The following is a 15,706-nucleotide window of genomic DNA, read 5'->3' on the forward strand; positions in this document are numbered from 1 at the left end:
GAAAATGAACATCTCCATATTGGGAGATGCCCTGGGATTTCTGCAGAGGTGGACCTCGCAGTGTGAAAATTCAGTCTCCAAGGGCCCGGCTGGAGAGGATTTTATGGGCGAGCTTGAGTTAGTCTTTAATAGCACCTCCAACATTTCAACAGGAGGGAAAAGGACGGGACAAGCAACGACATCATTAGCAGATCAGGAAGTCAGACATTTGATGCTCTTGTGGGGTTTTTTTGGTATTTTTTTCCCCTCCTCTTTCTGAGTGCTGTATGGATGTCAATTCATGGGAGTTATGTGGAGAAGTATTTTTTAAACTGGGAGTCACAAAGCGTTTGTAGGATAGGAAATCAGTTCCGTGGGTTACAGCCAGCGTTTTTGAAATTTTGAGCTAGCTGTAGACCGGAATAAAAACATATTGGAGTGAAGGTTTTGTTTGAGCTATTTATACTTGGAGTGTATGACCTGGATGGTGATTGAAAGGGGTTTCCTGCTATGCGTTGCTGACCGGAAGTTTGACAGTCTCAGATACAGATGATGGGGAGAGGGGGAGGAGGAGGCAGTGAGGGGGCGTAGAGCTCCTGAATAAACCCGGCCTGGGGCCACATCCTGGTCTACTGCTTATTAACCCTCAGGGTCTTTATCGAAAATTGATAACGATCTGCGAGTGGGCTCTGTAGACTTTTTTGAGATTGGTATTTGAGTATAGGTCAAAGCCCATGACCCAGAGACAGTCCTGGGACCTGCCTGCCCTTGGGGGTTCCTGAACCACCAAGAGAGGCTCTAAGAGGGTCTCAGGGGAGACTCTGGGGTCTGAAAGGCTGGTCAGAAACCCCCGTCCCACTGAGAGGAGGGCAGTAACCTCCCCTGCTCTTGGAGGGGGTGCCCTGCTGGCTGTCGGCGCTGCGCTGCCGTTACCGAGAGACTCGTGGCTGCCCTCAAGCGCTCCTGGGAGGCGTGCTCAGCACGGTCGTGTGGCCAGTGTGGCCAGACCCTGATGCACACTGCTTTCTCCCCCTGTCACCTCGAGCTGGAGGACTCGCTTGAGCCCTTTGGACCAGAGACCTTCATCGATGCAAAACGCTGTAGGGTGGACATTCTGTCATCAAAAGGACAAAGGCCTTTTTTCCTATAGCACTCGAAGCCTAAACCGACTCCCTTTCTTGTGCTCCGATCTGCCCTGCAGACTTTGGGAGTCTGGACCCGCCAACTGCCCTCTGTGGCTTGGGGCCCCATCTGATTTGAGATACTTGCCGATGCCCCCGCTGCCCACCCAGTTCCTTCTCACGGCCTGGAGACTGTGTGATCTTTTGTCAGATCCAAGGAGGTCTGATAAAACAGATAAGCGAGGCCAGAGAAGGGAGAGACTCTTCTGTGTGGTGCCCATTGTGAAGTGGGCCCTCAGTGGGAGCTGTGGAGCTGAGAAGGGGGCAGGCTTCTTGCACGAGCCAGGGGCAGCAGGCCTGGCAGGGCTGTGCCCTGAGCTGGCCCCGTGACCTCGGGCAGAAGAGGGACCTGAGCCTTGTACCTCGTCTATAAAATGGTGTAGAGGGTTGAATGAGGTCATCCAGGATTCAGGATGGGCCCTAAGTCCAATGACAAGAGTCCCTATGAGACAGAAGGGAGAGACTTGAGACACAGAGACACGCAGAGGAGAAGGCCTTGGGAGGCCTGGGAATGATGCATCTACAAGCTTAGGGCGCCAAGGCTCGCCCATGCCGACTGGAAGCTGGAGAGGGGGTGCGGAGGGGATTCTCCTGCAGCGTAGCCGGAGGGAACCAGCCCCGGTAACACCTGGAGTTTGACTTCTGGCCTCCAGAACTTTGAGCGAATCAGTGTCCCGTCATTTAAAATCACCGCGTTTGTGGCAATTTGTTCTGGCAGCCCTAGGAAACGAAAGCGGGCTGGGATGTGAATCCCCCAAGGAACTTGACGTTGCCAAGGGGGAGGATGAAAATGGGGAGCCCCCCTCCTCCAGGCTGCCCTTTCTCATTCACTTGCCCAAAGAGCCCCTTCTGCGCTCCTTCAGCAGGTGGCTCCAGGCTTTAGACGCACGCGACTCACCCCTGTCCCTTGGGTATTCCAACACACTTTGCTTGTGTGACCTATGTATTTACATGCTTAAAAATGAGCTGAAAGGTTCAAAATGCTACGTAAAGTTTAAAAGTGGTCATTACCGCATAGGAGATGTGATTAAAAAAAAAAAATCTCAAGTACTGCTAAGGATTACCCACGAGGAATGATTCCCCTTCCCGGTTCTCCCCAGTTCTCCTGCTCGCCTTTCTAGACGCCTTACCAGCGTGCGCCTGTCCTAGAGCAGAACTTTCTGTGATGTGCAGGTGGACGAGATCCTGCAAATACGGCAGCTGCTACGGGCCGCATGTGGCTGCTGAGCCCTTGGCACGTGGCCCGTGCCAGCAAGGAACTGAATTTTAAAATTTTTACTTAATTTGAATTTCCATTGCCACACGTGGCCAGTGGCTTTGGTATCGGGCGGCGGGGTTTTTGAGGTAGTGCATGTATATTTCAGACAGCTGCCGCCGGGCCTGGGGGTGTCGGGCTGGACAGACAGGAGCTCACAGTCTGTTGGGGGAGGCTGCCCTCAGAGCGGCAATTCTAGAATATTGCAGGAAGGGCTCTGGCAGGGGTGTCCCCCAAGGCTGTCCTGTGGCAGATGAAGGCACAACCTGGCCCCCGCTGCGCTAAGAACAGTCATGACCCGGGAGCATCCTAAGGGAGGGGTCAGGGCTAGAACCCAGCACCTTGGAGCCAGAGAGCCCTGGGTTTGACTCTGCCCTGTGGTCCCACCCGGGATGTCCTGGGATGGGCCACTCTGGTGTTAAAGTGCTTGTATTACTAACTCTCCATATTGCTCCATAACTAACTCTCCTAATGCCTATCGCTGGGTTAACTGCTGGGCCTGGAGGATGGGACGCATTGGGTTGCCAGGTCTGGGTCAGGTGCCTGTTCTTGGACCTGGAGGAACCCCTCGTGGGGGTGGGGTGACCCTGCCCATGTGGGCTGAGAATGGGGAAGGGTAGTTACCACAGGCATAAATAAGAGCTTACCACTCCAGGGGCAGCTGGCCAGCCCGGTCCAGGGGGCCCTCAGCTGGGGACTGGAGACAGAGTCTGGGTTTGGCCGGAGGTTTGTCTCCACTCCGGGCACAGAAGAGCCTTCTTTTCCCTCTGCTGAACTCGTCCAACAGTTAGCCTGGCCCAGTAACAAAGCGCTTGGACTCTGGACCCTGACTTTCTGGTTCAAATTCTGTCACTCACCAGCTCCATGACCTTGGACACTCATCCACGTAGCCTCCTGCTGCCTCAGTTTCTCATCTGTGAAATGGGGTTTCCAGTAGTAGCCATGTCCTAGGATCGTCACAAGGATGGAATAAGTTACCGCGTGTGTGTTGTTTAGAATGGAACCTCCGTCGCTTTCTGAGAGTGAGTTAGTTGTGGTTACCATTAACTCAGATCCACTGTCCCCAGGCTGAGCCAGACCCACCTGTGTAGCCTGTTACCTTCTTGATTTTCGCTCACGTCCGGCAGGGCCGCCAGAGCGATGGGGGAGAGGAGATTTTGAAGTTGGCGGTTGTCTGGGACTATTCTGGAGGGAAAGAACAAAGGCTTGGCAGACCACATTGGCATGTTCTTCTGGGACGTGGGTGAGGAAAAGCTGGCGACAGAGCCCAGGAAGGGGACAGGGAACGTGTAACCCGTGAGCTCCTGTCAGCCACTAAGGGCTTCCAGAAGGATGCTTGCAAAGCCCCTTGCTCTGCTTCCTTCACACAGTTCACACTGGTTTCCACCCCGGGCTCCACCTGCCCTGGAAGTTTGTTAGCAACTTTTCAGAAAAGTGGCAACACTTTTCATTTCTTTTTCTGTGCCCTTCTGTATCGTTGTATAGTACACCAGAGATGCTGTGTGAGGTTTCCAAATGATGTGCACCGGTGAGTAGATTAATCAGAGTTAGAAACGCCCGGCTCTGTCTCAGCCTTTGGAAGTTTGAGCCGAGGAGTGCAGCCCTCCCGAGGAGAGCATGATGTCGAACCTGATACATTTCATTCATAGTTTATGGCAAATGTTACTGAGTGGAACAGAAGTACAAGTTACACGTGTTCAGCCCGTTTAGTTGTTGGCTTAGGAAAGAACTTAGTGAAGGAATTGTGATTCCCCTTTTTGAATTATTTATGCCGAGAATGTTAAAAATAGCACACTTTTTTTAACCTGTTAAATCCTAGTTGGCTGGAATTCGTGATCTAAAACAGTAGCTTGACGGCAGTTCTCCCGCTGTGTCAGACTGCACGGAGTTGAAGGAGTTAATTTACGTGTCTGATCTTGTTTGCTTGTTTGTTGGCTGGAATCCTCTGGAGGATGGTCTCCAGCGCCCACTCCATTATGCTTAGATATTTGTTCTTTCTTTCCTTCATCTCTCCCTACCCGTTTTGTGCTTTTCCTGTGGGCAATATTGACAAAGATTGGGAGAGGCATGGTGGTTGGAGCCTGTCGTTGGAGGTCATGGGGCAGAAAGAACCTTACTGTCCTAAGAATGGGAAGAGCCTGGAGAGAATAAAAGTCTTGCAGAAACAACAACAACAAAAAAGGGAGAGATTGACTCAGCTCAGGAGAAACTGGGCAGGGGGGCAGATGATAGCTGGGCAGGGTTTTGAAGACTGTTTGGCATCTCAGCCAGCTGGGACAGGAGACACATTCCACGATCCCACCATTCTGAGCAGAGGCATGGGAGCGCTCTGTTTGGTTGGAAGGCGGCAGGGGGAGGTGAGGGTGGGTCCTGGTTAGGGAGGGATGTGGGTGTTTTTCCACGGGAGGACACAGCTGAGGGAATGTCAGTAGAGTTCAGCATTAAGAGGACCCCAGAAACAGCACATAGTAAAGAGAGGAGGCAGATCTGGGTCTAGCAGAGAAGACCCCAGGGAAAGGGTGCTCAGGGTGGGAATGGTCTTTGTCTCATTCCCTGCCGTGTCTCCTGAGCCTAGAACGGTGGTGGACACGTGGAGGAGGGACGATTGCATCTGCTGGATGACTTCTGTGGAGGAGAGGTCGTGAGAACTTGAATGGGGGCCATGAGAATTGATGGCCGGGAGCAGCTGCAGGAGGCACGGGGCCGCGTGGTGGACGGAACTCACAGACAGGATGGATGGGCACGGGAGGGGACAGAGGTGCCTGAAGCTACGAGCCTGGGGGAGGGCGATGAACATCGACAGGAAATCCCCGAAGAGGGATTTGGAAGGGAAGATGGTAAGCGTGGTTTTGGACAGTGAGTGGCTTCCTGAATCAATTAGCAGACCCACTGATGGATGGGAGAAGGTAATTAGAGGTCTTCTCTTAGGGCATCGGCCGGCTACTCTGAATCTGCTCATTACAAAATATACCATGTCCCGTTAGTAAAGGTCTTGCGGTTTAACTGTGTGCTGACCGCTGAGATTTGGAGATTTTCTTGTGACCACCAGAGGGAGCCCACTATATTCATTAAATTCTATAGAAATTTAACAGGAATTTAAAAGCCATGGATAATTAATGTTTTTTTAAAAAATGACTAACAAACACACAGAAGTGAAACAGAAAGCCAAGCACCCACTCTGGTGTTTTTTCCTATTTCTTCCATTTTCCTAAATGGAAGATGCCTCGGAATTTTCCAGAAGGTTCCAGAATCAAGTGGTTTCCTGGAAGCTGGGATGAATTATGGGAAGGGTAAAAGAGCCATCAGCGAACGCATTCCTGGAACAGTTGCCCCACCCACCCAACATTTATTGAGCGCCATCTGGTTTAGTCATAGCTGAGAATCCTGACGCTATGGGAAGACAGGACTAAAAGAGTCTTGACCTCAGCTTGGCCAACTCTGTGCCAACTATTGGACGACAGGTGCAACTTCTCACTGCGTGGGGTGTCATGTAACTTTGGAGGTTAGGATTATTAAATGTCCCACAGATCAGGAGCTGCTCACGTGGTGGCATTGCCTTTTCTGAGGGTGAGTTCAATGGGGCCCTCATATCTGGCTTCTCACCTTACTCCGTATGCCAAAGTATATTCCCCATGCATTGAAGACTTCAATGTGAAAAATGAAACCACGGAGGGCAAGACAAAAATACAGTAGGTCCCTGAAAAAAAAAAAACCGTGAGGAAGAAGTAGACTAGACTAAGTGTTGAAGTCAGAAACCATAAGGCAGTGGTTCTCAACCAGGGAAGATTTTGCTCCCCAGGGAACATTCTGCAATGTTTGGAGACATTTCTGGTTTGTCTCAAGGTGGGGTGTAGTGGGATGATCCGGGCATTGAGTGGATGGAGGGCCAGGGATGTGGTTAAACATCCTGCAATGCCCTGGATGGCCCCCAACACAAAAAATGACCCCTCCCCAAATGTCAGTGGTGTCGAGGCTGAAAAACCCTGCCATAGTGTAAAATATTTTCTTACATGTTTTAGGCTTAAAGCTTCCATTTTCTGCATAGGAAATCTTGCCTAAACAAAGTTTAAAGGTAAAGAAGAAGCTGAAAAAAAGTTCAACCTATACACTACACGTGTGGTTAATATTCATGAGGTGAAAAGTGTTCTTACAAAGATTAAGGCAAAATCAAACGTTTTAGTGGACGAAGGGGCAAAGAATACGAATAGGGAGTCGCCAGTGAAAAATACAAATGGTGACACATTCCTTCAGTGGATACTCACGGGGCACCCACTCTGTGCCAGGCTCTGCTTTGGGCCCTTGAGAAGATCGTCCACGGTGAATAAATTGTGGAAATTCCTAGTAAAATGAGATAATGTTTTCAGGGATCCGACTGATAATGTTTACATTGTCTTGATCTTTCTGGTGGGCAGCTGTTGCTGTGAAGTCCAAGGGCAGTTGGCTGGAGAATCCTCTCTTGTTTGGGAATTCGGTCTTCTTGGTCTCTTCAGGCCTTCAACTGATTGGATAAGGCCCACCCACATGACGGAGGGCCATCTGCTTTCCTCCAACTCCACCTCTTTGAATGTTAATCTCAGCCAAAAAAAAAAAAAAATCGTCAGAGAAACATCCAGAATGTTTGACCACGTATCTGGGCACCATGGTCCAGCCAAGCTGACCCATGAAATTAGCTGTCACACCTTCATCTGTTACTTCTCTTGGGGTCCTCCTCCTCCTCTCCCCTCAGCTCTCTCTCCAGTCAGTCGTCTCACCTGCTTCCCATATGTTGACGAGTCCTCCCTACACCGTTCGTCTACCACTGCCTCCTCCAGACACTCATCGGCTCTTGTCCTTACCAGACCTTCCTCAGGACTGGGGCAAAATGATGTTCAGTTTCAAAGCCTTCCTTGGGTCTCCACCGTCTTTAGGATCAAGGGTGCAGTCTATGTCTTGAGATTTCTCCATGTGATCCCTGCCTCCTTCCCTGCACCCGTCTCTCACATCATATCACCTTCCTATCTCAAATCCTATGCCCTAGGGAATGACTTAGTTTCTCGATCCAAACCTGTGTGTCATTCCCCTGCCTGGAGTGGCTCTCTCCTCCTGGCAGTTCTCCTTGAAGAATCCACCCACAATATTTCTTCAGATCCGCTGGCTGCACAGACCCTCCACGGGTGTTGGCTGGGGTGGTGGGAACCAACGACACACTCAGCCCTTGCGAAGGGAGCACGCAGAATTCAGCTCTTTCTGTAAATACGTTTGGGTGATTTGTAGCATGACAGACAGGTCTGTTCCAGGTTGGTTTCAGGGAAAGGCCAATAAAAGCTATTAAGGAAGCCGCCAGGGCTGACGCTGTCCTTCTGGAATTCCACCCTGTCCAGGATCGGGGTATCTTCTCATCCCCTCCGTGGGAAAGCCCCTTCGAGGGGTGTTGGCCTCCTTTTTGTTTTTAAACTTGATACTGACTCTCTTTCCATTTTTTCCAGTGTTTTCTCCACTCGGCTTTTTGTGCTTGCTCACTGAGGCTTCACTCTGGCCAGGGCTTGGCTCGCCTGAGCTCTGACTTGGCCCCAGGGTCCGGTGATTGGAAGCATTTGCATTTGGTTTGGCGCTGGCCAGGGTCCCTTCCCTGTGAATCAGATCCGCTCCTGCCGCCTTGCCCTGGGGCACTTGCCGCTCCCTGTGTCGGGAATATATTCCCTACAAGGAAACACTTAAAAATATCCTTCCTGGGGGCACCTGGGTGCTAAGTCTAAGCACCTGCCTTCAGCTCAGGTTATGATCTCAGGGTCCTGGGATTGAGCCCCGCATGGGGATCCCTGCTTATCGGGGAGTCTGCTTCTCCCTCTGCCCCTCCCTCTGCTCGTGCTCTCTCTCTCATTCAAATAAATACGTAAAATCTAAAAAAAAAAAAAAAAAAAAGAAAAGAAAAGAAGAAAGAAACAAGAAAGAAAGAAAAAGAAAGAAAGAAAGAGAGAGAGAAAGAGAGAAAGAAAGAAAGAAAGAAAGAAAGAAAGAAAGAAAGAAAGAAAGAAAGAAAGAAATATCCTTCCTGGAAAAGCCTTCCCATCCTTTGCAGCTAACATTTCCTGTGCACTCTGTTTTAGCCCCCCCCCCTTTGCCTAAATTGAGCAGGGTTTGGGAGTTGTGGAGACCTGGGCACCCCCAGACACCTCCCTAGATTGCAAAGCCTTGTCTCTGTGCAGGAGCTCCTCCTAGGACCCCCCGAGCCCCTCTCTCCCCTTGTCCTCCTGGAGCTGGCTTACCCGCAGCCTTGCTCCCTGCGTGCCCTCACCCTAGGCATGGGTGACCCCAGCTTGCCTTCCATCCTCATGCAGCTGAGCAAAGCGGGGGTATGGGCCGAAAGCGCTGCCCTTGCTAAACGGTCCGAAGAGGATCGGTGGTGGCGGAAACGCACAGAAATGTCCCCTCATTCCCTTCATCTGCTCGTTTGGCGAGCTCCATCCCACTGTGCGGCGTGCACCTGCTCCCTTCGTCGTCCTTAACTATGTAGCCGCTGCGTGCCACAGGAGCTGGGCCCGGGGACGAGCCCCCAGACCCATGGAAGAGGCAGCTGCAAGTCTGCGTGGCTCCGGGGAACGGAGAGGAGGGAGGGCATCTCCGTGGATGGCGGGCGAGTTTGCACTGTCACTAGCAACAGAAACCAAGTGGGGCAGACTTAGCGGGAACGGGAAAGTACTGGAAGGAGTTCCGAGCTCACAGAAGCCAAGCGCCTGGCGAGGAGGAGGTGGGGGGCGGACAGGAGCGGACAGGATACGGGTGGTTCTGGGAATCTGGGCAGCAGGTCCCCAGGGGATCGAAGGCTCTCAGATGCGTCCCCTCCAACTGCTTTTCTGTGTGTCACTACTCTGCTTGAGGTTTGGGGTCTCAGGACGAGGAGCCCTACTGGGCAGGCCCGGACCCTGTGCCCATCCCTCCGCCTGGGGCCTCCATGCAGGGTGGAGAGGCAGGGAAGCCCGTCCCCACGGGGGCCAGGATGCCTTTTGGTGTCTGGGACAGGAGTCCGGGTTCGGATGCGGGTGGATCCAGCCCTGAGTGCCAGCTGTGGCCTCCATGGGCCCTGTGAGGTGATTCTTTAAACTGTCCATCTCCTTGTCTGTAAAATGTACCTCGTGGGTTTGGGTTGAGGCATACGCTGAGAAAAATACATGTGGAAGTGCTTGGCATGCAGTAGGCGTCTAATAATGTCTGTGCATTTATCGCTAAGAAAAGTGATCTGTGGTCCCCATGGGGTGGACGAGAGACGGACACAGGTCATTATTATGGGTGGGGTGTTACCGAGGGAGCACGGACAGCATGACCGTGGGGACACTTTCTGTTTGTTGCCTCCCCTGCAGGGATGTAATGTCATTTCTGCTTGGTCTCTTGGTTCGTCTGGTGCCACAGTCCCCCTCATGAAGCTTCTGCTCCAAGATGGAGAAGGAGCATCTCCTGGCTCCTCGGGGAGCCCTTGAGCCTGATTATCAACAGGGAGCTTTATAAAGCCCTTTTCTTTTGGGGGACCCTGGAGATTCCCCCATGATGCAGCAAAGCCTCTCCCCTGACCCCACTGTTCTTTTTTAGTTTTTCAGCCCTGCCTTTAGAAATGGGACCGAATGCCGGCAGAGCTGCCTTCCCCACGAGGTCATGATTTTCGTGACACTGGGCTTGAAGTGGCCGTGGGCGGCCCCCTCACAGGCTAGCACAGAAGTTCACAGCTGCAGGCTGAGGTTCCGCGGGGAAGAAAAGTCCAGCAAACAAAGGCCAGTGCATGGCTAGTGTGGACGAGGGGCCAGACCTGGTTTCCCTATTAGAAACTCACACGCCTGCCTCCCCTGCGGTGCTTTCTGTCAAATGTACCTTAAAAAATGTGTAGACAAGGGGCGCCTGGGTGGCTCAGTTGGTGAAGCATCTGCCTTCAGCTCGGGTCATGATGCCAGGGTCCTGGGATCGAGCCCCACATTGGGCTCCCTGCTCGGCGGGAAGTCTGCTTCTCCCTCTCCCTCTGCCTCTGCCCCCCATTCATGCTCACTTTCTCTCTCAAATAAACAAAATCTTTTTTTAAAAAAATGTATAGACAAGACCACATGTGCCCCTGGGAGGGTGGGGGCGGCAGGTGACTTGGAGGCAGGGTGGGGAATGTACCAGGGCTGTGGCACTCACAGAAGGACCAGACAGGGACTCTACGCGAGCGTCACTGCCTGTCGCCCAGGTGGGGTCAGAGGCGGGCTGTGTGGGCCCCGGTGCTCGCTGAAGGTCAGCAGTGTATGGGAGCGGTGTACTTACTAGCTGTGACTGTGGTCCTCAGAGTGTCCCCAGAGGGCCTGGCACTGGTCTTAGCACTCTCTCTGGGAGGCTATGTATGGGGTGGGGGAATGGGAGGCAGGACTGGACACAGGGCTGCTTCCTGAGGAAGGGGAGGAGCAGCTGCCCAGGAATGACTCCCCCTGCACCCCTGCACCCCCAAGAGGACTTGGGCTTAATTTCCAGGAGCACAAGGTAGTGCCTTCTGTCCACCCCCCCTGCCTGTGTGCTCCCCAAAATGTACATCCCCTCCTCTTGCCTCCTACCCCCTTGGGATCCAGGAATCCCAACAGGAGGGGCCGGTGAGGGTCATGCTCTGCTACGTGGACACTGCGCCCTTCTCTGCTGGTGGGGTGGGGGGGTGTAGAAAAGCAGGGAAGGTGTATGTGTGGAGGGGTAGGTTGCATGTGGGGGGCGTGGGGGGCATGAACTCAGGAGTGAGGGTTTACAGGAGGGATAGTTTATGGCAGGGTGAATGCAGTGGGGTTGCTTTGGTGGGAGAAGGTAGAGGTGAGGGAGGGGTGAGGGAGGAGGGAGCGACTGGTGAACTCAGGCATATCTGCTCTGTCCCCATCAGGGGTGGGGCTCTGAGCCCCTCAGGCTGGTGCCGAATTCTCTGCCCAGAATCTCCCCCAGCCCCCAGGGCTGACTCACTTGGTCTCCAGCTCACCTCTGGATGATGGAGTGGCTCCTTTCCTACCTAGAACAGACTGTTTGCTTCCTCCTGGAGGTCCCCACCTCCCCACAGGGCCCCCTTCTCCTATCTTCTTAGCAGACTGTCCTCCTTTCATTAAAAAAAAAAATTATTATTATAAAAGCAAGCTGTGCTTCTTCAACTTACTCCACTGCCCCCCTCCTCAAAAACAACAGAGCTCTGAAGTTCAAAGAAAAGTCTCCCTTGTCCCACCTCCCCACCCTCTCCAATCCCATTCCCTGGATGTAAATATTTTATAAATGCACACATTTAAACTCTTGCAGAAATAAAATAATGCATGGTATTCTGCACTTTTTTTTTTCTTTTTTGTCTTCACAATTTAAAGGTACAGTTCTCTGTCAGTCTGACCTGCATGGGCTCCAGGGGCCCCTGGCCACGCTTACGTGGGGACCCATTCAAGTAAACAACAAACCGTGACTGCAGGCAGGGAGCTGGGGCAGCTTCCCCGCTTTCCCTCTGCCTTCCTGGACCTTTTCCAACATTTCCTTCCACACCGGTGGTTTTCACTGTTTCCAGTGCAAAAGTCTCCCTGCCTGTCTCTGGCCCCTGCTTTTGGCAGCAAGTTTCCATAGAAGGCGGCAGAAAGGCGGTGAACATGCACTCCGTTCATATTCTGTGTCTCCGCAACCGTTCGTGGCTTTGGTCACCGCAACATCAACAGATCCATCCCTCCTCCGATATCTGCCTCATTATTTGTTGTAATGTCTTGTCCAAATAGAACTCACCGTAGGCCAAGCGCATATCCGACATTTGCAGCTCGGTGAATTTGCACAGACAGCACACCCCTGGGTCCCAGGCAAGGAGCCACACATGACCCACCCTCCAGAGACACCTGTGCCCCCCATAGTTGCCCCGGGGGTGGGAGGTGGCTCCTAGCCCAATTTCTCACCGAACAGACTAGCTCTGCCTGTTTTTTGTACTTTACGTGAACGGAATCACACGGTGTAGAAAGGTGTGTGTCTTTCGTGGAGGGTGATGAGATTTTGGCCATTTTGCCCGCATGTGGTTGGGGATTGCACATTTATTCGTTTTACTGCTGTTGGGCGTTTGGACAGTTTCCAGGTTTGGGGCTCTTGCTACAAGCAACATCCTGTGTGTTTCGGGGAACATAGATACGCCTCTCTGTTGTGTTCCTACCTCGCGGTGGAATCACTGGGCATGAGGTAAACAGATGTCCCCGTGTAGGGAACGGTGCCACGCTGTTTGTCAGAGAGGCCGCCAGTCCCCGCACGTGTGTCTGAGAATTTCGGGATTCCATGGGCTCCGCGTCCTCACCAACACTAGGCAGCTTCTGTGTTTTCCGTCTTGGCCACGCCGGCGGCTGCGCTGGCCCGTCTGCACCGCCTTTTCTGTTCTGTTGTTCTTTTTGTCGCCCGCTATGCCGATTCCAAATTATTTTAATTCCCAACGCATGAGTGTTGATTTCAGGGAGTGGGTTTTTTGTTTGTTTTTGTTTGTTTGTTTGTTTTTTAAAGACTTTATTTATTTATTTGAGAGAGAAAGAGAGAACAAGCAGGGGGAGCAGCAGAGGGAGAAGGAGAAGCAGACTCCCCGCTGAGCAGGGAGCCCAACGCGGGACTCGAACCCAGGACACTGAGATCATGCCCTGAGCTGAAGACAGACGCTGAACCGACGGGGCCACCCAGGTGCCCCCACAGGGAGTGTTTTGTTCTTCAGGATCGCCTCTGCTATTTCTGGGTCTCTGCATTTCCACACAAGGTTTACCTCCAGTTTGCCCGTTTCCTTTAGGGGGACTAGAACCCCCAAAACGCTGCCTGAGACCTATGAGTGAGATTCACTGACTGTAGATTCATTTGGGGGAGAGAGGACGTCTTTACCATGTTGAGGGCTCCAGGTTACGAACGTCGTGTTTCGCTGCTACGTATTTGGGTCTTTGATTTGATTTGATGGTAATATTTTATAGTTTTGAACGTGGAGGTCTTACACATATTTTGTTAGATTTATTCCTAGCAATTTACTGGTTCTGCTGCCATTTAATTGATTGATTAATTTTTTAAATTTAAATTCAATTAACATATAACGTATTATTAGTTTCAGAGGTAGAGTTCAGTATTTCATCAGTCTTGTATAACACCCACTGCTCATTCCATCAAGTGCCCATCTTAATGCCCATCCCCCAGTTACCCCATCCCCCACCCCCCTCCCCTCCAGCAAACCTCACTTTGTTTCCTATGGTTAAGAGTCTCTTAGGGTTTGTCTCCCTCTCTGATTTCGCCTTCTGCTGCTATTTGAAATGATAATAGTCTTGGAAATTTGTTTTCTGTTCGTTGCCGAGAATCTTCACGTGGCTCCTCTTTCCAGCGTCCTTGTCACCTTTGCCTAACGCTTAATAGGTTAATGGTCTTTAGATTTTCTGCGTATTTACTCTCATCTTGTCTACAAAGAGTTTTATTTGTTTCCTATTCTGTGCCTTTTATTTCTTTTACTGGACTCACTGCTCTGGCCCAGACCTTCCCGCATGCTGAATAGAAGGATTCTCGCTTCTGAGCCAGGCATCCTGGTTTCGTAACTGAGCTCGGAAAACACTAAGCACAACCATTGCTTTAGGGTTTTTGCAGATATTAATCAGGTTAAAGAAGTCAGTCTTTTCTTAGTGTGCAGAGAGGTTTTTTTGTTTGTTTGTTTTTAAGTGAAGATTGGGTGTTAAAACTTGTCCAGTGAGGGGCGCCTGGGTGGCACAGCGGTTAAGAGTCTGCCTTCGGCTCAGGGCGTGATCCCGGCATTATGGGATCGAGCCCCACATCAGGCTCTTCCGCTATGAGCCTGCTTCTTCCTCTCCCACTCCCCCTGCTTGTGTTCCCTCTCTCGCTGGTTGTCTCTCTCTCTGTCGAATAAATAAGTAAAATTTAAAAAAAAAAAAAAAAAAAAAAACTTGTCCAGTGACGTTTCTGCATTTATGAGCTGATCATAGGGATAGCTCTCTCTTTCTTTTTTTTCCCTGTTAAAACAGTGAATAACATTGATTGATTTTAGAATGTTAACTGCTCTGGGCCTCCTGGAAGAAACCCTGCTTGGATGGGATATGTGATTTTACCATGTTGCTGGATCCAATCCGCCAACATGGTGTTTGGGGATTTTGCATCTGTCTTCACAGAGAGATGGCCTGGAAGTTTCCTTTTCCTCTCTTGTCAGGTTTTGGTATCAAGGTTGTGCTGGCGTCATAAAATGAGTTGGGAAATGTTACCCCCGTTTCTTCTGTCTGGAAGAATTAGTGTAAGATTTAGCGTTTGCTCCCTTCTTCAATGTTTGGGAGAAGTCGCAAGTCAAAACATCCTGATGTAGGATTTTCTGTAGGCTTTAAATAATTAATTCAGTCGTTTTAATAGCTGTAGGACTCTGCCTCATTATGCCTCTTTAAAAATATTTTAAATTTATTTGAGAGAGAGAGAACAAGCAAGAGAGAGAGAGAGAGCATGGGCAGGGTTGGGGGGAGGGGCAGAGGGAGAGGAAGAAGCAGACTCCCTGCTGAGCAGGCTCGATGTGGGGCTGGATCCCAGGACCCCGAGATCATGACTTGAACCACCCAGGTATCCCTGTTATGTCTTTATAATAGTTTTATTAAGCTGGAACTCACAGGGGCACCCAGCTGGCTCAGTCAGAAGAGTGTGCAACTCCTGGTCTCAGGGTTGTGAGTTCGAGCACCACGTCGGGTGCGGAGATTACTAAAAAAAATAATTAAAAAAATCTTTGAAAAAGAAAAAAGATGGAACTCACATACCATATAATCCATCTATTTAAAGCGTGCGATTCGGTGAACTGTACGTGTGTGCAGAGAGCAGCAACCATCACCACGGTCATGTTTAGAATATTTCCATCCCCCCACGCAGAAGCCCTGTGCTCCTGAGGCATCATCTTCCAAACCCCTCGTCACTCCCAGCCCCTGGCAACCACTCAGCTATTTTTTGTCTCTCTCCCTATTTGCCTCTTCCTGGCATTTCCTAGAAATGGAAACATAACGATGTGGCCTGTTGCGTCTGGCCTCTTGTACTTAGTATAATGTTTCCGAGGTTCATCCTCGTGTGGCATTACCGTACTTCGTTCCTGTTTAAGGCTGAATAATACTCCATCGCATGGACATACCACACACTGTGTATCCCATCACCCATTCCTGGACATCCGGGTTCCCACTATTCGGCTCTAGCGGACACAGCTACCATGAACATTCGTGTACAGGTTTTTGTGTGAGCACACGTTTTTATTTCTCTGGGCTGTATACTCGGGAGTGGAATTGCTGACTCACAGGCTTCATTATTTTTATTGCAAAACCGTAAC

The 15,706-nt window shown here is 51.0% G+C and overlaps 1 protein-coding gene across 1 annotated transcript in view; it reads left to right on the top strand.

Moving 5' to 3' along the window:
- The window catches only part of COL23A1 (collagen type XXIII alpha 1 chain), a 309,734-nt gene that overhangs the window by 23,408 nt on the left and 270,620 nt on the right, over positions 1-15,706 (top strand). The window lies entirely within an intron of this gene.

Source organism: Ursus arctos, unplaced genomic scaffold (genome assembly GCF_023065955.2).
Source record: "Ursus arctos isolate Adak ecotype North America unplaced genomic scaffold, UrsArc2.0 scaffold_5, whole genome shotgun sequence".
NCBI classification, from domain to species: domain Eukaryota; kingdom Metazoa; phylum Chordata; class Mammalia; order Carnivora; family Ursidae; genus Ursus; species Ursus arctos.